A 25,908-nucleotide genomic window follows, 5' to 3' on the forward strand; every position below is an offset into this window, starting at 1 on the left:
ATATTACATAACATTTTGTTAATTTAGAATTTAGAATATTAAGATGTTGGTATATAGGCTTCCATTTACACACTTTCAATGCCCTGAAAATATTAGGATTGGGCCCAGATTCCAGGGTCAGTTAAGTTTGGGAAACACTGGGATAAATAGTTAAACAGACTTTTTTTTTTTTTAGTGCAGGATATCTCAGAGCCTTAAATATGCATCATGCATTATGCATATCCAAGAAGGGATTATACCATATTTCCTTCATTCCAAAATGCACTTTTTTTCCCACATTTTAACATTTCTGAAATCAAAATGCATCTTACAGTTGTAGTCAGCCAGAAAACAGCTGTGCCTGAACATATGCATTAAAATTTGCAGAGTGGCTGTCAGCGGCTTGGAAGAAAATCCCAGAAACAATAGTGGAGCATGTTTTTAAGAAATGCTGCAGCATCTGAACTCTGGTGACAAAGAAGATACTTTGTAAAAAAACCCCACAAACTTCGATGACTTGGAGTTAAACAAAGATCAGAAGGGTCCAGTTCAACATGAAGGGAGTCTAAGCAACTTACTTTGTTTAAATTTTATTCTTTAATACCCAAGAGTGATTATGACAAAATACATATATCTATATAAATATTATAGAACTCTTTCAATAAGTAGAAAATAAAAATTCCAAGTGCTAGGAAAGAGTTATTTCATGGTTTAGTTGACAGCAGTTTGTCTCTCTTGGTTGAGCATAAAGCAATGGTATATCTTTATTTAATGGCATTTTAGATTCTATGAAATACAATAGTAGGCAAAGTTCCCCAAATATCTTTGAATGGGGAGGCCCGTTTTTCCTAAATCATTACATGAGATTCATGTTTTCTGAAGCATGCTTTGAAAAGGCAGACTTAACTCATGGAATACTGAAATAGAGGGGTTGGGAGGGGCTTCAGAAGACCCAAATCCCTCATTTTCAAGACAGGAAAAGTGAGGTACTTGCCCAAGATTACACAGCATATAACTGGCAGGTAAGGACAAGAGTCAGCTATCCTGACTCACAACAGACAATTTTGATCCCTAGATGAATTGACTCTTTCTGGTTTTTATCAAACCAGTTGTTTTTGTCCCAACCACAATTAGTGAGTCAATATTCTGTTCTTTTGTGTCTTGGCACAATCAAAATTTGTTTCTGATTTGCCTGTCAATAATCAATAAAAAAACTAAAACTAAAAAAACTGCCAAAGAAAGTTCACCCAGAGGTCCATACACCAACAGATTCCAGAAGTTCAATGAGCCAGAAGCTAAATGCACTTAAAGAGACTGCATCAAAATCCCATCATCAAATTGCTGAAAGCCAATAATTAAAAAAAAAAACCTCAAAAGCAGCCAGAGAAAAGGAATACAGATAAGTTAAAAATAAAAGAATAGGAAAAAGATGACAGGCCAACGCTAATTAAGTAGAAGGTGAAGTGACTTTACTAATATTAGACAAAGTAGACTTCAGAACAGGGAAATTACCCAGAATCTTCTAATGACATTTCTGACATTACAGTATTATAGTATCTAATGTCTAATGACGAAAGGTAAATCATCGAGAAGATCTAACAATCCTAAACAGATATGCCCGATAACAGAGTTTCAAAATATCTGAAGCAAAAGCCAACAGACTGAGAAATAGACAAATCCACAGTATGGCTGGAGATGTCAACAATCCCCTCTCAGTAATTGATAAAGTAGGGAGAAAATCTGTGAGAATACACCCAGATGCACAGCAATGCATGTACACAACTCTTTGGAGAAGCACAATTTGAACCTGGGCTTTGCCACTCAAGAGTAATGACATACGGTCCTGAGATGCTGCTTAGACTAGGGTCTTGTCAAGGGAGGTGGGTGTCACATGCTTCTCAGCTTATGACGAGACTGAAACAATTCATGTGTCGTTGATCATGGGCTCTCCACTTCTGCCCAAAGCATTGAGAAGCTAAGAGGAACCTGTATGGGGAGCTTCTCCTTGATTGACTGAAATGTGTATGGTCTCTTTCTTGGGGACAACAATCCTATGAGGACACTGAGGGTATAAAACATTCATACTCCCTTTTCTGTGTCATTTATCTCTAGAGAATGCTAAATACATGCTAGATAAATCCCCATGTAGTAGATAGATACAGACATGGTCCAGTGAATCGTGCCTCCTTCTATCTATGCCCATGTGTAGGTCATCCCAGTGGGACTGTCGTCTTGGTCATGTGACTTCCTTCGGCCAATAGAATGGTCAGCAAACATATCCTGGGCAGAGGCTCAAAAGGCACTTGCGAATTAGGGTTTACTCTCTCTCTCTCTCTTCCTGCCTTTAGAACCCAGCCACCATATAAAGAAACCTAGGCTAGCCTCCTAGAGGCATGTGACCCCATTGACAGCCAAGCACCAATCACCAGAAACATGAGTTAGGCCATCATAGACACCCAGCTCCAGACAAGCAACCAAAAGTGACCCCAGATGAGATGGGCTAAAGCCCAGCACAGAATGCTGACCCACAGAACTGTGTGCAATAAAATGGTTGTTTTAAGTTTTGGGGTGGTTTACTCGGCAGCAATCGATAACTTGTTATACCCAAAGCGCTGCCCGCCCCTGCACCAAGAAAGGCAGGAGTAGTAACCACTCCTCTGTCTGCTCAAAGGAGAGACAGAAAATGTCTCATTATATTGCCTGGGACTTTGGGCTTAACCTCTTGTGACGCGGTCCCTCTCTCAGCCCAGCGAATCAATGCGAATAAAACACATGTGCTGGAAATCCCCTGATGCCCTTCTAGACAGAACTTTTTGGTTAGGAAAAGAAAAAGAAACTTAATTTGAAGCTTTAATAACCTCCCAATTAGGTAGTTTCTGCTAGCATTAATATTTAATCATGACATTACTGTGACTATTTTAGAATTGAACTGAAATTAAGCATAAATGTTTGATCATAAATAATTTCATTATTAAAGATAATCTCTGTTATATATGTTTCTGTGCCTATCTTTTATTAAGTTTACTTTTCATGTTGACATTTTTAAGGGCATAATTGTATGTTTTCGTTCTTAGTAATATTGTTACCATATATTAATTATGGCATCATGCCAGGAACACTAGTAATGAAATAAGTTGGTTTTTCCCCTCTAAGAGCCAGCAATAGGCTCTCTCTCCTACACAACTAACAAATAGATGGTCAGCTTTGAGCCCTACATTGATTCCCTGAATTATTCTTTCTCTCTCTTTATTTGTGCATAAGCACAATTGCTCTTAATTTATGGGAAAAAATTGGTGTAAATGAGAGCAGGAGGGATGGTTATCTTTGTGCTTTTTTCCAGGGGTTTCTTGGAGGCCACATACAGCACCAAAGGAAGGGTGTATGTGGTAGGCAGAGTAAGTCTCCCATGGATGTCCACATCCTAATCTCCAGAACCTGTGAATATGTCACCTTACATGGCAGAAGAAAGTTTGCAAGTGTGATTAAGGACCTAGAAACGGAGAGATAATCCTGGATTATCTGGGTGTACTCAATGTAATTGCAAGAGTCCTTAAAAGTGGAAGAGAGGCAGAGGAGAAAGTGAGGGAAGTAGAAATGACAATGGACGCAGGGTTGGAGTAACATGTGAGAAGGACTCACCCCACCACTGTGGACCTTGGAGACGGAGGAAGGGGACACCATCAAGGAACGGGGGCAGCTTCTAGAAGTTGGAAAATGGAAGGAAATGAATTCTCCCCTAGAACCTCCGAAAATGAATGTAGTCCTGATTTTAGCCTAGTGAGACCCAGGTCAGATTTTAGAACTGTATGATAACAGATGTGGCTTTGGTTTGGGTTTGTTGGTTTTATTTTTGGTTTTTTTGGTAGCACTAGGGTTTATTAAGCTATGCCTTGGTACAGGTGCTGGGGCTGCCCATGGTGCTCTTGATGTATAAAGCCTACGTGTTCTGCCAATTCTTCTTGAGCAATGACACCGGGAAATTAACAGCTAAGTGGATGCTGTACACAAGCTCATCATCTGTCATCTTCATGTGGCCAATGGCCACTGCCAGACACAGCACATTCTTCATCTGGAATTTGATCGTGGCCTTCCCTTCATCCACTTTGGCCACCATGTTCTCACTGTGGGTCAGCAAGGAAGGGAACTTGTGGCCTTATTTGAGCCTGAGTCCAAGATTTGTGGGGCCTGCTTGATCAGAGATTCTGAAGCCAAAAAGGCATCATACTTCTTGGCCAGCTTCATAACTCATTTTTTATTCTTGCTGAGTTTCGTCAGGGCCTCAGTGTTCATGTGGGGGTATCCACAGCCTTGGCCTCATCACAGCACTGCTGGTCCCCCAAAATGCATATGGAGAACTTGGGGCAGGGAGGGGACTTAAGCCTGACGGTGCCCAAGAAACGTTTGTCCCTCTGAGAGTCATAGTTCTTCAAGCTGATCTGCAGCTCCGCCGTCTCCAAAACCTTCAGGCACTTGTACTGGCTGCCGGGCAAGACTTCCCGCACCGCCTCGTACAGGATGCCGGGGGAGACTGCTGCTCATGGTGCCATGTGCTGCAATTACTGGAAAAGAGCTAGATGTGAGTTGTTTTAAGCCACTACATTTGTGGCAATTTGTTACCGCAGCCACAGGAAACTGGTACAGGTGGCATTCCCTGGCAGCACCCCAGTGGGATCTGGGCAGCCCCACTTAAGGGCTGTAGCAGGAGGCAAGTTGTTTAACCTTTGTAAGCTGTCATTTTCTAGTCAATAAAGTGAGGGCAACAGTGGTTACTTCATAAGGTTATGGGGATAATTAAATGAGGTAATTTGCATAAACCTCTTAGCACAGTATCTAGCTCATGTTAAACATTTGTTAAAGGTCAATTATTGCTGCTGTTGTTAAAACCTGCTGTGGCCCACGGTTATTGTTACACTGAGTTGCACCCTGCCCTGGTAGAGGATCCCACTGCCCAACAGGTGACCTGCCCAGCCTTTCTGGAGGCAGTGTTTGCCCTCTACCTCGTTGGGAGGTTTGGATGTGGCACTTCTTTGGCCAATGGACTGCGAGCAGACTCCAGCCAAGCCACTTCCAAGGGGAAGCTTTGGGGGCATACTTTGGTCCAGCCTCTTGTTCTTTTCTCTTTGTGATGCGAGAGACATTTCCCAGATAAGCGCTGCTCCTTCTACCTGAGTCCTAGCTCAAAAGACATATGGCACAGAGCCACAGCACATGTAAAGTGAGGTGTAAATGTTTATCATCATAAGTCATTGAGATTGGGGGGTTGTTTGTTTTCATAGTAAAGTTGACAAACACACCTCTCATGGATACCGTTTAGAGAGTCTGCCAGCTCGCACACACACATGTATACACACGTCCCTCCAGACTGTCTACAAGACCTATATACGGCCTATAACTACTCTGACACTCAAGTTAGTATTCTATAATACTAATACTAGGAACTTCAGAGGCCCTAACCATAGTTAACCCAAGCACAAATGGACACTTGGGCAAATAAAGGCGTTTCCCAAGAAATCTGGAATTGTGACCTGGAGGCAGCTAGAGAGCTTTGCCTAGGTCTATAAATAATAGGGAAGATTTGGGAAGAGGGGGAAATCCTAGAAATTATGGCTTGATCGTCTTGGGCCTTGCAGTTGGAGAAGCAGAGAAAGAATATCTGCAGGTACAGAAAAGTAGAGATGCAAGAGGAGAAGACGTAGTGGCCTGAGTCCCTAGCAGTTTTCTACTCCCTGAACATGGTCTGCCCTGAGGTCCTTGGGCTCCATGGGATAAGCCAGTCTCCTTTCAATAAATCCCCCCGCCTACTTAAGTAATCTCTGGTTGGTTTCTTTAACCTTGAACCAAAAGTACCCTGGCCAAGATGATGTTCTAAGCAAAGGAGGAAAAGTTTCCATCCATGAGAACCCCAAAAGTCCTAAGGAATCAGTCTGCACATAACAGAGGATACCACCTCTCCTCTTCCCTGTCTGACTGAGCCCCATCACTGCAGAGCTCATAACTCCCCAGCCTGCTGTAAAACTGAGCTCTTCTGGGCACAGGAGTCAGAGAGGTAGAAGAAAATGGTTTCAGTACAATTAGTTCACCATTAAACATATGTATTAGAGCCCTACTCTGTTCTAGACACCAAGACAGCAGGAGAAACAAAGAAGATAGCCCCATCCTGCCATTTGTGAGCGTATAGCTTAGCAGAGGATAAGAGGGAGGAAAGAAGCTCAAAGAAAAGGTTCCAGGTGAGAGGCTGGGTCCCATCTCTGCCACTAACTAGCTGTGTGGCTTCAGGAGTCATTCCACTGCTCTGGCCTTCAACCTCCCATCCACAAAATGAGGGGCTAGAATAAATGATTTTTAAAGGTTTTTCCATGACACCTGGCCCATGGTCACTATAGCTAAGATCTGATAAGCAAAAAGTAGCCACTGCCCTTGGATTGTCAACAATTTCCACATACAGTGTGAGGCTGGCTTCTTTGGAACCACATGGGGAACAGTCTAAAAATGCAGATTTTTGGAGCCTCAACTCCAGAGTTCCGCATCGGTGGAGTTGGGCATCAGCTTGACTAGTGTTGATTTTAATACATGGTCCAATTTGGGAACCACTATTCCAGGCTATTGTAGATTCTACAGAAATGTCCCAGCCTTCCCGTAAGTACATAAACAACCAGCAGCATGATAAATTGGTAAACTGCACATTAACTGGTAATACTTACATAGAAAGTCTTACCTAGCCTAGCACTATACTGCACACTTTATAGGTAGTATTAATTCATTTAATCCTAACAACCCTGTGAGGTAAGTATTTCACTCTCCCCAGAAGGAATTTAATTGTTTTATTCATCTCTTCCCTCAATACAAGCACGGACTTTAATCTGGCTTTCCCTGTAGGAGAGTAATTCGAATAAATAAGTAATTAAAATTAAATAAAACACAAAAGGAAAAGAAATCCTCATTTAAGAGTTAGCTTGTGTGAGCCCGTCTCACACCCACACTCCTTCACGACCTCATGTCATTACCCAACTGCCCCCAGTAAACTTTGAGGAAAACATGGCAAAGAAATGAACAGTACTTCCGAGGGTAGGGTGACCTAATGCAACGGACATTTAGCTGTGGGCTTATTCTGCCACTGACCCAGGTGTCAGGAGAAATCTGTGCATCAGATACGGTAGGAGAAGGGATCCAGATGGATGACCTTAAAATTTTATGATCAGATGTGATATCGGATATTTACATTCTGGTTAAGGTAATAATCTGTGAATATGGAGGAAGTGAGAAAAGGCATGAGGACATAAGCCACTGAGGATTTTATTGGATCTGGGGAGGTTTCTATCTCAAGAAGAAATGATAGCAAGTGACAGTAGTTGATAGTTTAAACAATTACTTCACATATCTAAATTTGGAGCTAGGTGTTCCTGTATCGGTTCAGCAGTGCATCTAGGATACATATTATTTTCTTTTCTTTCTTTTTTTGTTTTTACTCTTTATTTTTTTAATAGTATTTTTTTATTATATGTTAGTCACCATACAGTACATCCCTAGTTTTTGATGTAAAGTTCCATGATTCATTACTTGTGTATAACACCTTGCAATACATGCAATACATGCCCTCCTTAATACCCATCACCAGCCTATCCCATTCCCCCACCCCCCTCCCCTCTGAAGCCCTCAGTTTGTTTCCCAGAGTCCATAGTCTCTCATGGTTCATTCCCCCTTCTGTTTACCCCCCCTTTCTTCTTCCCTTTCTTCTCCTACCAATCTTCCTACTTCTTATGTTCCATAAATGAGTGAAACCATATGATAATTGTCTTTCTCTGCTTGACTTATTTCGCTTAGCATTATCTCCTCCAGTCCCGTCCATGTTGCAGCAAATGTTGAGAAATCGTTCTTTTTGATGGCTGAGTAATATTCCATTGTATATATGGGATCCATATTATTTTCTACCTTCTGTTCTTTTACTCCACCATCCTCCATGTGTAGATAGTCAGCCTCCAGCTTATTACCTCATGATCACAAGATGGCTGCCATAACCCTGGGTATTATATCCTAATACTAAAGCATCCAAAGCAAGAAGGTAGAGAATAAGCCCTTTCTTCATACATCTCTCTTTGTTGCCACACAGAAAAACTACCTCCCAGAAATAACAGTCCCCTTGCATCTCTGGTTAGAACTGGGTTACCTGGCCACTTGTAAGGGTCAAATTGTCCCTCCCCAAAATGTATGTGTTGAAGCCCTAACCCCCAGTACCTCAGAGTGTGACCTTATTTGAAGATAAAGTCTTTACAGAGGTAATCAAGTTAAGGTGACATCTTGAAGGTGGGTCTTAGCCGCCAGTGTCCTTATATGAAGAGGAAATTTGGACACAGAGGGAAGATGATGTGAAGACACAGGGAGAAGGAAGACAGCCATCTATAAGCTGAGAGAAGTTTGGAACAAATCCTTCCTTCACAACCCTCAGAAGGAACCAACCCACTGACACCTTGATCTTGGATTTCCAGCCTCTAGAACTGAGGCAATAAAATTCCTGTGGCTTAGGCCACCCAGCTTTCGTACTTTGTTACAGCAGCCGAAGATAACAAATACAGCCTCCTGTACCTAACTTCAAGAGATGCCACAAAGTGAACATATATAATCAGCCTCTGCTGTGAAGGCAGACCCATGAGCATACAATATAGAGAGGAGAATGTCTGCTGACTAGCAGCCGGCGGCCATCTTCATTCGCAAGTCACATAAATCGATTCTGACTAACTTAGAAAGGAAGCCTTAGAATATGAGGAAGGGATTAGGATTCCGGAATTGGTGGGAAGGCTAGAGAACCAAGCTCGGAAAAATTACAGAAAGCAGGGCGGACTGGGGGTCTGGAAAGCAGGAATGGCATTATCTTCTTGTAGCTCCCCCACTGCAATGAATATGCTCCTAATACATTTTCTGCCATTAAAATGCCAACGATTCTGAGCCCCAGGAGAGCAGGGACCTAGCTTTTGACCAAGGAAGAGGACAGAAGGCTAACCTGATTAAAGTATAACAAAGCTAGCTCATACTGGGCTAGAGACAGATAATTCCCCAAAAGGAAATTATAGAATTACTTCTTAAAGAAAATGAGGAGTACAAGCTGGGAGGGGAGAGAATTTAATTTCCACTACACTGATGGAAGAAGGGCAATGGGTACAGAAATTGGAGACAGAAAGGGTTTCCTTACAACTTGTAGCAGGTTGTCCCATACCCTGGAGATGGGTCCTCAGGGCCAAGTTCCAAGTAATGTTTAAGCTGCCCATGGTTTCCATTCTAAAACCACCAACCTCTGAGCATGATAATTAATTACCTCGTATCCATTCCAGATTCATTTTCCAATCTTCTAGGTCCTCCCTATCCCCTTTGGATCATAAGCCCTCAAAGGACCAAGTTAAGAAGCAAACACAAAAGCAAATGGTTTAAATTCACCAGGATCACCCATTTTCTTCAAATGCAGTACCTTTGTCCATGCAAATAACAAAGACAAAAAAAAAATCACTGAGTCTGTATCAATGAGGCACCAAAACATTTAGTTGATCAGATCAAGTTGGCAAACAGCCTGTCACTCTGGTCGAGGGAGGGGAGATCTGCCAAATTAGATGTTTGACTGAATTGACAGGCTGTCTTGGTCAAAATAAGTCTTTTTTATTAAATGTTGAGAGATCATGGTATATCAAAAAGAAAATCTACGCAAGCCACTTTTCATCTATGTACACAGTAAAATCAAGGTGGCATATTGGAAATCTCTAAATAACACTTTGTCTACATAAAAGGGTGTAATTCTTTGGGTCAGAATAAATTAGGAAAGAAAGCCTCCTTTTTGAGTGGAAAAGGATTGAGAGACTAAATTGCCTGGAGACAGTGTGTCATCTCTATCAATATGATTTCTTACCACCTTTACCATTTCACACTGCTTGCATGGCGCCAGCCCCATAGACTGAGTGAGCATCATGCTATTTTCCTTTTTTATCTCATCTAATCCAACCAACAATTCTATAAGATGAGGACTGCTATCTTCATTGCAGAAAGAGGAAAACTGTGGTTTACGTGGTGTACGTAGCTTCCCCAACTTTACACAGAAATTACATCAAAGCTGTTGCCTTCCAAGAGTATTCAAGTATTTCTTCCTAGCCACACTGCTGGCATCTTTCTCCCTTGGGCTAACTCAAGAATTCTAGAACCTTCTTTTCCAATTGTTCCAGGTCAAAGAGCACGTCTTTTCATCAGCTCCCATAAATGCAAAAATGCCCCCTCCACAGACATGGCTGCAAAATTCCTTCATTCAACATGCCCTTGTCTTTCATTGAGGCTCAAGGCCACGGAGTCCCATAGGGCTTTATCCTGCCCTTTCGAGCATTCAGTTTTCCATATGCAATGTGGGTTTACCCCTTCTGTTGTACAGTCTGTTCTTGGAGAGGAGAACTTTCACACAATAGTAATGTACACAATAGTTATCTCTTGCCTTCTTTTATTTAACTCAGGCACCAGGGGGCTGCTTCTATGAGCACAATGGTAAGATTTTCATTGCATTGTCATTGACTTTTGTCTTATATTTATGACTATGTCTTCAATTTCTCCTTTAATTTAGAGAACAAGAGCTGCTTGAAAGACACCACAGCTGGCTACTCAGCGGACTGTCTCCTGCCACTTCTTGATCGCTTCTTCTCTTTTATTCATCCTGACTTCAATTTTTCTTTTGTGCAATGTGACCATAGCCCAAAGGGAATCACAGGACATGAAGAAATGGTTTCTAGTTGACCCACTCCTTTGGGGACAATAGCTCAAGGGGTATGTAGAACCCTTTACAGCACGTGAACTTCTTTAAATTCTTTGCCAAACTTTAAGGGGTCTGACAGAAACTAGTAAGAAGGTAGAGCGACCTTCCCATGATCCATTTTAGTAAAGCACGAAGTTTTTTTGAACCACTGCTTCAACAGCCTGAATCAATTCCTTTAAATTCTAGACCCCTATTTTTCCACACTTATCTCTTTAGACAAGCTATATATACAATTGAGCTCAGGTCCAGGATCAGACCCAGAAGTAAAATAAAGTCATAAGAGAAATGGAAACTTGAGTTCCTTCTTTTAAAATAAAAAGGAAGAAATCTTCACAGGAGTGTCCAAACTTCTTGTCTTTGATCTCACCCATCTCTACTCTTAAAACTTAAAAAGAATATTTCTATTTTCTGTAATTCTTTCCCCCCCCCAAATTTATATCCACTTTCCAGGACAAAGAACAGTGGAGAAATAATACATGCCCACAGAGGGACGCCTGGGTGGCTCAGTTGGTTAAGGATCTGCCTTCAGCTCAGGTTACGACCTCAGGACCCTGGGCTGGGGGATCAAGACCCACGTTGGGCTCTCTGCTCAGAGGGGAGTCTGCTTCTCACTCTCACTCTCCCTCTGTGCCCTCTAAGAAATAAATAAAATCTTTAAAAAAAAAAATGCCCAAAGAATCATCTGTCCTGAAAGCTATCCCAGGTGCCCCCCGCCATAGCACTACTCTTAGGTTTGTATCACTTTAGCAAAGTTGAGAGTTTAACTTCTACAAAGAGATCCATTAAATCTAATTTCTTGATTCTAAACAGCAGTTCTTCTCCCTCTTTCCCAAAAAGCTTTTTATTAAGTAGATGATACACCTTATAATCCATGGCAATTTAAAATTAAAAACAAATAATCTTCCTGACTCCCGGTCCAGGAAACTTCTATTAATCTATTATGTAATGTTTAATATATTTTACAGGTATTATTTTGTATGTAAATCATGGGGCATATAATAAAATGAACACCTGTGAGTCCATTACCCAGTATATGCTAACCACTATTGTGTCTCCTCGTAGGCATCTTCTCTATCCCAGCTCACTGCCACCCCTAGAGGCAAGATTTTTCATTGGTTTGTTTTTTTTTTCCTGTTTAGTTTTTATGTGTGTGTCTTCCTAAACATACTGCTTAATTTTGCTAGTCTTTGAACTTTATAAAAATACTATATGATGTCTCCAAAGACCTGCTTTTTCATTAATTTTATGTTTATAAGATTCTTTTATAGTTGATCTACATAACTGCAATTCATTTATTATCTTCGCTATATAATATTCCATTCTGTAACAATACCCTAGTTGATTTAACTATTCTCACGTGATAGATATTTGGACTGTTTCCCATTTGGATTGCTCCCAAACATTCTTTTACAAGTCTCCTGGTAAATACATCCAAGGATATTTCTGAGACACCTACCAAGGAGTGAAATGCTAAATCAGAGAGCATGCAAATGTTCAATTCTGTAAAACAGTCCCAAATTATTTTCCGAAGTGTTTCTAACAGTTTATACTCCCACCATTTTTTATTGCCACATTTGTTTCAATCTTATAGAAAACCAAGAACAGGACCAAGAGAATGAAACAGAGGATGAACAGTACTTGACAGAAGTTGGGTACAAAAGCAGATCGTGCATGGGGTGCCACCCACACCAGGCTAGCCACACTAGAATCCTCTTCCTGGTCTAACGACTCCGACCCAGCCCTGCCCACAGCCACAGGTGGCCCATAAAGATCCACCATGACTGCCTGTTCCTCAGAACCTTTCCTCACTTTGCTTCACACCTGCTCTCTTGGCAGGGTCTAGCAGGATCTGTCCTTGGTCTTATTCCTGAATATAATCAGCCTACAAGGACTTCTCAAGCACCTGTCAGATGCCAGACACTGGAGGTATAGAAGGGATATGAGAGGTAAGGGGGCGGACATTATATTTCATTGGAGAAAAAAAGACAAACAAAATATGAGTCCAGATTGTGACCATTGTCATTTGTCCTATTTGCTTCCTTTCTAGCAGGTGAAGAGCTTGGGGAAATCATTCCAAGCAGAGAGCAACTGCAGAAGCATTCAAGGTAGATAGGAAAGGTGTACCCAAGGGTCAGCAAAGAAGCCATGTAGCCAAAGCCTTCCAGAAGGGCAGAGTGGTACAAGAGGAGACTGGAGAAACAGTCAAAGCCAGACCATGCAGGGGAGTTTGCAGGCCAAGATAGTGATAAGTAGCATGGGGTCTGCTGGAGAGAAGCAGATAGATCCAAGACAGATCCACCCATAGGGGAAAGAGAGAGAGAGAGAGATGGAGGGGGGGTTGGTATAGGGGAGAAATGGAAGGTGACATCTTGTTTTTTGGCTTCATCGATATATTCCTTTCTTGTCACCACCTTTTGGATGATTAACACTTACTGTATATGTGGCTTTCTGCATTTCCCTGGAACACTGCTTCCAGAGTGGCTGATGGGGAACGAAAAAACAACAAAAACATGGTGTCTTCATCTTTCCACCTTCCCACCCCCAAGTCTGGGTCATCTCTCAGCTGCTGCCAGATGAAACTATCGCATCAAGGAGAGAGCCCTAACATGGGTATTATGACCCCAAACATGTCACTTCTGAACAATGTGACCTATGGACAAGTTGCTTAACCTGAGCCTCAGTTTCTCTAGATGTAAAACGGGATGGAGGAGGGGAGAGACTTTGAGTACCTGGTGCACATCAGGCACTGTACATACTTCATCTCTTTCAGCCCTGAGAGTAACACCACTTTATGGATGACAAAGAGGAGGCTGAGAGATGTTCAAAGGACCCTTCCCAAGGCCATGATGCTAGGATTCTAAACAAGGTTCTCCAAGACTCTACTGAGCACTGCCTCAGGGGCATCTGAGCACAAAGAGAATATATGTGAAAACGTTCATTAGGCTGCAGTGTTCTTTACAAATGGAAGGTATAATTACTATTTTTTAAGAACTCATCTCAAATTGCTCTCCCACGTGCTTTCTGCCCAATGACCTACTTGCCCCTTTCCTGAAGCTTCATACACTTTAATGAAGGCTTTTGCTCTTATAATTCCTCTGGCCTAAATACTCTTCCTTATCTTACCTATTACCTAGAAGGCAATCTTTTACTTCGTTTTCAAAAAGACTTGCTCAGGAATTACTTCCTCTCAAATTTTTCTTACCCTTGTGCTGCAAACAAAATTGATTACCGCTTCTTTCAGATTCTAATGGTAAGTAACACATACAGAGTACATGCACACTATGAGCAACTGGCACAACAACCTATTAATGTCGAACCCAAAACTCTGTGACCTCAAACAACAATAATTTTTCCTTGCTCACAAAGCGGAGAGTTGGCTGGGAGCCGGCTGATCTAGGCTGGGCTCAGCTCCACACTGCATGTTGAGTCTAAATCTGCTCCATGTAAGCACTGCTTGGAGCGACTCCACAGAAGTAACTCCTTCTCCAGTGGAAAGAGATGTAGAGTCAAATGGCAAAGAACGTAGAATCGGGGATGGGTGAAAATCTGAGGTCAATGACTCAATCTGTCACACATAACTATTAAAATGTGCATAGAGCCACTGACTTGGTCCTTTCTTACTGAGCACCTACTATGTCCACCAAGCACTCCTCTAAGCTTTGCAGATATAGCAGGAAGCAAAATCAGAGAAGGTGCCTATCTGTACAGAGCTGAAATTCTGGTGAAAGAACAGAGGCAAATAGACAGGGTAGATCATTTCACATTGTGCTCAGGACTGTAAAGAGAATAAAACCCAGGCATATAAGAGGGTAATGTCAGCAACAGTGACAGCAAGGGGAGTAGTCACCTTCGGTGGAGTGGTCAGGAATAGCCTTTCTGAAGAGTTGATTTTTAACTGAAATGAATAACGAAGCAGAGCTGGTCTTACAAATCGCATGGAGATCAGGGTAAGAGCATTTCAGCCAGAAGGACATTAACAGTCTGAGGAAGAGAAAGATGCCAGTGTCATGTCAAAATCACCTAGAAGACTTGTTAAAAGACAGACTGCTGGGCCTCAACCCCCAGAGTTTCTTTTTGAGTCAGTCTGGTGTGGGTCCAAGATTTGCATCTCTAACAAGCTCTCAATGATCCTAACAGTGCAGGGACCACACTTCTGAAACTCGTGTACCTGTGTGATCAAGAGAGTGTGGCACAGGATAAGGCCTTTTGGGCCACGGTAAAGAGTTTGCATGTTATGGTGTGTGCAATGGGAAGCCCCTGGAGCACATGAGCAGGGGAGTGCTGTGACCTGATTTAGGTTTAAGAGAGCACTCTGGCTTCTACATGGAGAGAGGGTCACAAGGGAACAGAAGTGGAAGAAGGAAGTTGAAATACTTGTTGTATTCAATCATCAGCTCCCCAAGGTTCCTACTTGGGATGATGGGACATGTGCTGTGGCCACGAACAGAATGGTGAGTCACAGTGGAGAGAAGTTTTGGAAGGGAGTGGGGCCAATTTTGAACTCAATTTGAGGCCCCTTTGGGACATTCAAGACCATCATGTTGCATAACTCCAGGGGTACCCTGCACACTCGGTGTGAATCACAGTCCTGTAGCACAGAAGCGCAATATGACAGCGTGAAGAGCACCTGCTGGAATTGTGTAACTGTCAGTCCTGGAATATTCTCCCTCCTCCAAGCTTACACTCTAGTGACAGGAGGCAGACAATAGGCAAGCAAGATACTTTCAAATGGCATTCCGTGCTATAAAGAAAATAAACTCCCAACTCAGTAGATCTAGACCACTCATATTGCCATTGACTCGCCATGGACTCCTCCCTGACGATATGGCTGGGGCATCCTGTGGCTGCATTCCTAGAAGCTCCTTGGTTAAAGAACACATAGAATCGTAACTTGCAGGTAATAATTGTAGCTAATGTGCCAAGTACAATACACTCTTTTCAGGTCTTAGTTCACACAATAATCCTATTAGATGTGTACAAGGATTATCCCCATTTTACAAGTGGGAAAGTTGAGGCACAGAGTGGTTTAGTAACTTGCCAGAGGATACACAGCTAGGAAGGGACAAAGCTGGGATTCAAGACTAGGGAGGCTCATTGGAGAGCTGGCTCTCTTACCCACTTGGCTACACTGGTTCTCAGTTAATTGCTGACAGAATCTGTCTGAAGGGGTCTACATCACCCTTATCCACTGGCCAGGTTCCAATATTACCAAAGAGAAAAACCCAGCCCTGCCAAGGCCTATCTTCTTTGCCAATAAGTAGCTAGAACTGTCAGGGTGTCTTCAGCCTTAAGGAAACCCCACGCCTGAATCTGTGTGCCAGACCTTTTACACAGAGAAAATATGGACATTTTCTTTTAATAATGCTACAGAGAAATAATGAAATGGTACCATTACAAAAACATAATTAGGTCTTCAAAAAAAATCTCCACTGGAGTCCTATAAAAAGACCACAGGTGTTCGTCATTACTTTTTATTTAGCAGACAGTTTTAGCCATTGTTTGTTTTTTCCCCCATTTATTAAGTTCTGGTATTTTAAGATGATTTGTGTATAATAATAATAATAATTTCCTGTTTGCCTGTCAGTTGTGAGCCGCTTTAATTACAGATATTCATTTTCACAAGTTAACTTGGTAAACATGCTCATTTGTTATGTTGCCTGTTCATTAAATCAGTTAGCACAGCTAGTAACTATGTTAAGTATCTTGCTGTCGGGTTGAAGCAATGGATCTTCATCGGTTTCCAGTACTATTTCTCACAGAGACAGACAAAGACTTCCTGAGAGTCCCTTCCCCTTGGTGTGTAGGCGCTAAGTCTTCCACCCCTACAAGGTCAGGTGTGTTAGGCCCAATGGAGGCATCCAGTTGAGGTTTTATGTATCACAGTTAAAGAGTTCAGTACTGGGAAACCAGAGGCAAGATATGGGATAAAGGAAGAGGGATGCCCTGATGAGGGAGGTTTTGAGTACACACGTTTGGAGCATCCTTGACCGCAACCCTCCCCTTGGATACCTCCCACCCTCTCAACCAGTCCTGCAGACAAGGAGGGCCTATGGGACCACAGTTGCACCAAATGACTCTGAGATCACCAGTTGTCTCATTCAAGCATCTGAAGGAGAGATGTCAAGCCACACACAAGCTTACTGTTAGGAAAGGTATGAAGAGATCAATGAGGCAGACCCTCCTAGCAACGAAAGAACATGCAACCAGAAAGAAAAAGCAGATGGAGAGAAGGTCACTTGAAGACCTAGCAGTTCCCAAGAAGCCCAGTTCTTTGTTTTTTTGAGACTTCTGTGCATCTTTACAATAAAGCCGTTACTTGGCCGATTTACTTGGTGTCTTATTACTTACAACCAAATGCCCTCTGATCAATACATTCTTCATCATAATGACTGGAATGACCATGGTTCCACAAAGGTCTCATATCTGGTAAATTCCAATTTCTCTAGGAAGGAGCCATGGATACCAGTGCCTACGTCATCAGTCACCTGCAGATTGAATGTTTCATTAAAAATTTTCCTTTAAGCAAGTGGGGACTACTAAGAAGCTGACATGCCAAACCGAGATGAAGGGGAAAGAAAAGATCATAAGCTACTCCCAGTAGCTGAGTCATGGGCTCAAGAGGAAGTAGTTCATCTGGGGTGTGAGTCAGGATGGAGGAACTCTTGTCAAGGTGCTTGAGAGTAAATATTCAAAACAGAATAAAAGGTCCATGAGATGACTGTGGTAGACTCTTTTTAATTACTCTACTTTGTTTCTTTTGTGGCCTTGCTGAGCTTTCCAAAGAGGAAGAAAGGTCCATTGGTTGTAGTTGGAGAAGCAATGATGAGAAACTGGATGAGAAAAAGGTTTGGTGTAAGTATGGGGCAACTAGGGAAGATGATATGTAGTCATACTAAGTTTAAGGTGGGCCATCTGGGTGGAGGCATCAGACCCTAAGGGGCACCACCAATCATCACAGGGCATAAGCCACCACATCTAATGAATCCAAATCAATCTGGTAAGCCTTCTTCAAAAGGCCCTGGAACTAGTCCCATACTATTTTCTCCATGATACATGACATTACTCTGCATTTCTTTCCCTAGTTGGCAATTTTAATCCCTCCTTGCTTGACTTTTCCATCTGACCATCACATGCCCATATTTTGGTTTCTCTCCTACATCTCAGTTATCCCTGGATTCTCCTTTTCTTGAGAGAGAAATCCCTAGGTCAATGCTGGAAGTAGACACTAGAATTTAGGAGTGATCTGAGAGTCTCGTGCTCTACCCCGGTGGTAAAAAATGGACCACCAACCAGGGTCATGGGGATGTGGGGTAAAGAAAGAATTTTTGTAGCAAGGCCCCCATAGGAGGTGGATGATGGTAGGACCTGGAGTGTATAGGAAGAGTCACAGTCTTAGAAAAGAAACACTTGAAAGGGAGGAGAAATGTTCAGGCAAAGCGGGGGAGTCATAAAGGTTTTCCCTTTAGACATCTGCATCCTCCCTGTAAAGTCGAAGTGTGCTGGGAGTACGGGACTCAGAGATACAATTACAGGCATGAACTGAGTGGTAAATATTGGGAGAAGGCAATCCCTGTGTACTTATGAGACTTGCTTTCGTGAGCAAATAGTCATTTGTGTCCTGGAGCTCTGTAGGTTTTGCCTAATGTGCATCCATTCCCCCTCATCTGATAATAGCACCTGGTTTTGATTTGGAACCCTCAATGGATACAGTCTTATTGGGACTGTCAATCAAAGTGACCCATCCGCCCCCACATATTAAGGCATGGGTAGCTGACCTAAGCTAGATCCATCAGATGTCCCTTCCTGGAATCTGAATCATGAGTGCATTAACACAAAGCCTGAACACTCTTGGGGCTGAATGATTCTGATGGTAGCTCCCAGAAGGCACTGCCTCTTCATTTCTGCCCTCCAAAGGCAAGGAGCCACTGTGAGGCCAGCCGTTCTAGAGATCTGGTTCTTCAAGTCTTCCTTTATTTTTGTGAACCCCGCCATATCCTTCCAAGATGTTCCTTTTTGCTTAAATTTGGTCAGAACCAGGTTCTGTTGCTTATAACCTGAAAACCCCAACCAAGGCAGAAGTAGGATTACCAGTGTTGAATAAAAAGTAAGACATGGCAGAAAAGAATTAAGAATTCCAAAACCAGGGTTCCACTCCCAACATTGCCACTGACACTAAGACCCTGGGCAAGTTGGAACAAGTCCCTCAAGCTCACCCAACTTTACTTGTCACGTCTAAAGCAGAGGTTGACCAAAGCCTACATAGAAATAGTTTTTCCCACATCTCAAGTACTTTAAACAGTCCTTAGTCCTTATCCCTGAAGTCCCTAGAGAATATGTCCAAGAGGGCTATAATCACATACCTAGCACCAAGCAGGAGTCACATATAAAGTAGGAGCTTAATAAATACCTGTTGATTAATACTGTTATATAGACTAAAACTTTAAAAATTCAGAATGATGAAAAGGAAATGAGTATTTATTTTGCAACTACTATGAATTTCTAATATGCAGAAGATTAATACAGGTTTCAATTCTTCAGATGTTGAATCAGTCACAGGGTATTTATTTGAGTTTCAAACAAGAATATTCCTAACTTGAGGAAAAAAGACTTCCAGAGTCAACTATGTTTAAAATAGATTTTTCTTCCTGCGAAAGGAGAAGATCGCGTCTATGGTAAGTGAGGATAAACCTGAACCTGACGTGCCAAAATATAACTCCACCCCAAAACTTCGCTCTGTCCCTTAGAGGCTTGTGTGATGGAAGCTGACAGGCAGCAGCATTAAGCAAATGAAATTGTTAGAGCCTCCAGCCCCTCTCCAGGCCTGTCAACACTTAGAGGTCTGAGTAACACAGGGGACTCGTGTTTCAAGAGGCCAAGTTCACCCTGAAGATTACAATCCATTAGGGAGTAACAAGAGCCTTCTGGCTCGGCCAAGTGGACGAGACTTGGGAAAATCTGAGCAGTGAATGCAGTAAAATTAAAATGCAATGGGGGTGACCTGCCGTGGCAGCAAGCATAACCTTCTTGGTGTCTTTAGCAGCGTTAATGGATCTACTTATGGCCCAGATGGTGGTTTTCAGAAAAGTCATTTTTTCTCTAACAAATTCATGACTGAACGAAAAAGACCACTATCAACTTCATTATGCTTTCCAATTGACTTGCTTTAAGGGTTATTCTTTTATTATAGCTCTTAAGCTCCCATTTCTTTTTTAAAGTACTTCTTTTAATACCAATTTTCACAGCACTAAGAAATTTAACACTCTTCAGTGGTTATATTATTGGCAAGTAACTGTTGCAGGCTGGAGAGAAGCATGAAAGATAGTGCTGGTGGACTGGTCATTTGTTATCTCCTCTACCACCAGTTAGGGACCCGCACCCTAGGGGGTGACAATCAGTTTGCCACTGGGGAGAGTGGGAATAAGAGAAAGCAGGTGCCATACCTCCCCCAGGGAGGCAGTCTTTCCTCCCTACAACATGAGGGTTATGGTACACGGCGTATTCCACGTTCCTTTTCAAACAAGATTCTACTATGAGCCTCTCCAATCCAACTGTACTCAGTCAGCTCTTTCAAGTGACCGGCAGATCTAATTTGGGGTTGATGGCGCAAACAAATCTGTAAGCATTTTACAAACATCACCGCAAGTTAACTATAAACACGAAGATAAAGCAAAGTTTGTATGCCATGGGATCAGCCAGAGTTCTGGATGATGAGCCAACCAAACAATTTTATTTTTTCAAAGTGGGATTGATTTGGAGGGAGACCAGCTTTCACAGGAATGAAGATATTTATTATAATATTATTTGTAAGAGTAAAAATTGGAAGGAATTTCCCAGCAATGGGAAATAATGAAATATATTTGCTCAGCTCTTAAAAGGGAGATGGGGAAGAAAATGCACAAAGACAAATAAGGAAAATCATTACAATGCTAAGAGTAAACCTGAGATATAAAATACCTAGACACAAGAGCATACAACTATATAAAACAGCTGATGTATAGAAGTACTAGTAGAAATACATTATGATGCCACCAATAGTTGTTCTCTGGTGGTGAAATTGCACTGGTGTGCTCACACACTCTTTTTTCTATTTTCCAGGCTTGTTTGCAATGCATCTACTTAAATTCATAATGAGGAAATTTTAATACCGTTATCTCATCGAAGGCTCCCTTCCTTATGGCTTTAGAGCTGTTTATAGCATGACACTGAGAAATCGCATTTAGTATCAACACTGGTCAAGGTAAGGGTCCCATGCTCCAACCCTTCTACTTCACGGGCGGACAAACTGAGGTTCCGAAGTTCATCATCTGAGGCCAAGAAAGACACTCCTTTCTTGGGCTTCCTCATCTCTCAACCATATAATTCCTTTCAAGGCAAATCCTCACTCATGGTAGAAATCTGCAAAACTCTCAAAGGAAAAAAAAAATTAAAATCTTGACTTCACTTCACCGGGCGTAATCAAATTTTTTCACTATCTCTTGCCATTGATTTCCCAGAGAATCTCAAACTCAGCTGCCAGATTAGCTTTAAGGAGACAATGTTTCATAATTCTTAATTTATAAGAGAACTAACAAGGCCTCCAAAGCCCTTTTATTTTGAGGCCCACTCCTGGTCTAAGGGCTGTGTGATGGTATGTGAGCATTTGTATGTATCCCCGTTTGGCTGAGAAAACTCTGGAATCTGCGTTTGCCACATCTCATCATGACGTGGCCTGTGCACATTCCAGGCAGATGGAAAAACACAGAACAGTCTGCCTTATCTGGAGAACAAGGTCTTGAGTGAAACACTCTAAATTTTGTGTTTGCTTCAACTCATCTCATCCTGTGGGGGGAATAACAGGTTGGGATAGCTAAGGAAAAATAAAGTGCTTTTCAATGAAAGGTTGAATTTTTTTGAGAAAGTTTTCTTCCCTCTTTTTCCTCAGAGACATTTCCCCTTTGGAAATGGAGAGCAATTATTTTTTATTCAACTTGTCTTTAATTTTTATCTCATGTGAAGAAAGAACAGTGATCACTCACAAAGAGGTTTTAATGACAGTAAAATGGTTTCGTGATTGATCATTTCGTATCGTGCCTTCCCCCCGGAGCGCCTGCAGATCACCAGCATGGGAGAGCCTCTTCAGTGCAAGCCAGGGGCAGGCCTCAAGGGCTTGGCATATGGGGGGTACTCCTTGAACAAAAAACACAGGGGAAAAAAAGGGCCACAATTAGAGAGGCACCTTTAGAAATGGGGAGAAATAAAGACTCAGAATGTGAAATATTTGAGCACTTTTGAATGTACTTTAAACTTTCAAGCTCTCCTATCATTTCTCATATCCTGATTTTTAATGAGGAACACTGCAGATAGATATAAAAAAAGAAAAAAAACTGAATGAACAATCAGGAGAGTCCTTAAAAATCAGAGACATTTGAAAGAAGTTACAGATATTTATAATTCAACCTTTTACTTAACACAATGTTGAACTACAAGAAGAAAACTGTTCTTTGTCTCAGCACGCAAAGTTTCTTACTAAGTAGGACAAATGCAATATTTATTTCATTTCAATTTCGATTTCCCAGTACAGTTTTCTCTGTAGCTGCGTCTGAGATAGAATGGAACATTATGTATACCCTCTCAGAAGGTTTTACCTTCCTTCCATGGACTTCCAGTTTGGCATGGGGGTTAACTGATATTCATACTCCAAACCTCCCAGTAAAATGCCCACAAAGATACGCAAAAGGCCTAGAGGGTCTATAACACTGGAAACCGAAGACTGGGGGGCAGAGACTACAGACCCAAAGACAGAGGGAACGGACTCGTGCTGTATCATTAAGTGTGACTGATTCAGAAATACATACATATTCTCTGAATCGAAAGAGGATAGTTAGCTCCAAAGAAGCTATGAAAAATAAATTCTCCTTTACTATCTATGGCCCAACTGCATAACCCAAGTTGAACCGACAGAAAAGCAATCGTCCATTTTTCCACCCCACAACTCCTAAACTAGAGCTCTAACCTTGTCTTTGTCACCTTCCCTCTTCCCATCCACAGACACTGAAAACCAACATATAACACAGCATGACAGATGTCTTCACAACAATAGCATCAGACACAGGTATGGAAAGCAAAGAGGGCTGGGAGCCATGGAAGGTGTTAGAGAGAGGGTAATTTTGGCTTCATACACTACTCAAAATATTGAAAATGATCTGCGACTCTTGTAATTTTTTAATCAAACTGCAAAACAATTTGTAAAACAGACAGAAATAGTATATAGGCCAAGATATAAAAATTTATGTAACATACATGCAAGAAGATATCTGCATGTGTGTATGCACGCGCGCACACACACACACACACACACACACCCCTCTTCCTACCAAATTTTTTTCACAATGATGGTAAGGGCAAAGTCCCAGCTATAGAAGCATGAGATAGGATGTTGGATTCTTGGGAAATACAAAAGCTGAAAGAAACAGCAAAAGCATCAGTCAGAACTCACTGCTTAGAGATGATTTGAAACATTCCTCTCATCTGAACTGATAAAAATTAAATCCTGGATAGCGTTGGGGGATTTCAGTTCTTAGCATTAAATTGTTTAGTGACTTACTTTGGCTACCTCAACAACTGTTTCCCAAAAGTGACAAACTGGTCTTAACGATCAGCTCTCCGTTTGGCTCCACTTCCTCATCTTAAGACAGGAATGGGATTATGACATTCCTTGAAAGACTACAATAAAGAGAAGACATTAAAATGGCTCAGATGGTCTGCCTGGAACACTCTCTAAGACTAAGAGGAAGTCATATGGATTTATTGTACAGCCAAAGTGGCTAATTTGAGAGGGGTTAGTGATGGGTCCTGTTCAATGAACCCTTTCACTTCTACAATGTTAACATTTTTCTGTATGACCTAAACAAACTCTCAGGCTTGGGGAAGAAGTCCTCCCTCAGATCTCATTTTGCAGGTAAACATCTAAAGGAAGGCAAGCTAATGTGTATTCCTAGGTACTGTGGAGTCTCAAATGCCTGATATTTCTGACTCTGTGCCTTTAAAACCTAAGAGTATAGAAGTTCTCAGGAGGAGCATTGCCTTGATAAGCCTTTAAGAAACCCAAGTCACTTTATTCTCTGAGAGACTTTTACATAGAGCTAACTTAGTGATACACGTTCTAGAATAGCCACTGTTACAACTATAACCCGGGGAGATAAGTTTTCCAGAGCAGAAGCTGCTCCTAGAATTTCAAAGATACAAAGTAGGTATTTTACTGAGACATCTTGTCTACCCACTGTCCAGAACTTTCCTGCTACAAGAAAAGTCCTAATTCTGAAGGGAAGATTCATCAAAATACATTCGACCAAGATTTATGGAGCCCCTTATTAAGAATTCAAGGGAATGAGTTCTGCAGCTTCAGGGGACACATGTGGAAATCCTGTTTCATAAGGTTCCAAAAGGCAGCTCACAAGAAAAGAATCTGTGATCTTGGAGAATCTAATCATCACAATAATAACCTCAGGAATCGAACGTCTGCTAGAAATGGCACCAGGGAGTCGTAGGATCCAATGCTCGCTCGCTCTCTGCAGCTTCTCTACCTTCAGAGGCATCTGACATGGTTCATCACGCCCACCGTGTTGCAAACCTTCTCTTGGCTCCAATGGCACCACATTTGGCTGATGTGTCTCCAAACTTAATGGCTACTCTTTCCAATTTTTCCTCAAGGCCATCTCTAAACATTGGTGCCTTGTGGATTTTAAGCCTTGAGGCTTTCTGTTCTCCACCCACAAACTCTTCATAGGTGATTCTCCCTGCCCAGTCCCACGGCGTTAAGGACTCTCTATATGCAGAGAAGTCCTGACATCTCACCTGAGCTGCATACACAGGTCCATCTACCCATTTGGTACTGTGGCAGGTGCTGCTCATATTCGTAACGTGACACACGGCCAGCCAAGGGGACTTGTCCAGGCTGGTAACTTGCTTGGCCATGTGTCCCCAGTTGGCTGCCTTCCCCTCTTGCCTCACCCCCCTCCTCCTGCACCAGTGTTTCCTGGGATCACCTCCACGATAACCGAATGATGCTCCAGTCCTTAGCTCAGAGCTTCTTTTCATCTGCCTCCCTACTTTTTCCATTTCCTTCTCTAGTCCTACCACCCATCACGTTTGTCCCATCTATGGTAATAGCCTTCCAACTGGCCTCCCCACTTCTCCTCCCCACCCAGGGTACTATTCTCCACAAGGCATCCACAGTGGTCTTATGAAACCTTAGATCAGATCCAGCCACTCCCTTGCTTAAGATGTTACACTGGTCTCCTATCTCAGGATGGCTCAAATATTAAGATGGTTTTCCCAGCTTCCAGGCCCTTTACCATCCAGGCCCTACCACAATTCACTGCTTACCACTCCATTGGTCAGTACACACCACATGCCCTCCTCCAGAGATGTCAAGCTCACGCCTAAGGATCTTGGGCTGGCGTTCCCTCTGCCCACAGATATTTCAGGGACAGACCCTTGGTCATTCAGGACTCTGCTCCAATGTCCCCTTTTCAGAGAGACATTCCTGGATCGTCAGTCTCAGAAGTCATCCCCAATCCCCACCGCCTGGAATCCTTATTTCTTGACTTGCTTTTGTCTGCCTTCCTCCATCAGAACATAAGCTTTTGTCCGCCAGGGCACCACGGTAACCTCGGCCTCTGGAACAGTGCCAGGCACAAAGCAGATGCTCAAAATACTTCCTGAATGAGTGCACACTACATGCGAAGCATCATGCTAGGTCTTTGCAGCATTGCTTTTGACTTTTTCTGACCTTCAATTTCCCATCTATGAAGTCGCTTGCCGAAGATCACTTAGCTAATTAGTGGGGATAGCAGCTACTCAGGGATGTGGAAGAGTCAGGAATAAGGACTTGTGGCTAATTGTTTCAGTTGAAACAGCTCAAGTCATGAACAGCTGCCACATCCAGAAACTCAAATAATTAGGTCACACATTTGGCCTAAATTTCCTACCTTCCTATATTCACCTTCAAAGCTACTAAACTTGGGGACAGCAGGACCTTGGCTGATAAAAAGGCATCTCACACAGAACTGTGAATGGAAGCATTCTTATTGAAATCCTAAAAATGCAAACATATTGTCCTTATGCTATAGAGACAAACTTCATCAGAGATGATGAAAAATGAGATTTCATTAATG

General features: G+C 42.2%; 1 pseudogene; it reads right to left on the reverse strand.

Annotated features, from left to right (window-relative positions):
- Window positions 1-3,862: 3,862 nt before the first annotated feature.
- On the reverse strand, window positions 3,863-24,706 carry LOC123798377 (large ribosomal subunit protein uL1-like; annotated as a pseudogene).
- Window positions 24,707-25,908: the final 1,202 nt, after the last annotated feature.

The sequence above is a fragment of the Ursus americanus genome, chromosome 21 (genome assembly GCF_024610735.1).
Source record: "Ursus americanus isolate L20-20 chromosome 21, mUrsAme1.1.p, whole genome shotgun sequence".
In the NCBI taxonomy this organism is placed as follows: domain Eukaryota; kingdom Metazoa; phylum Chordata; class Mammalia; order Carnivora; family Ursidae; genus Ursus; species Ursus americanus.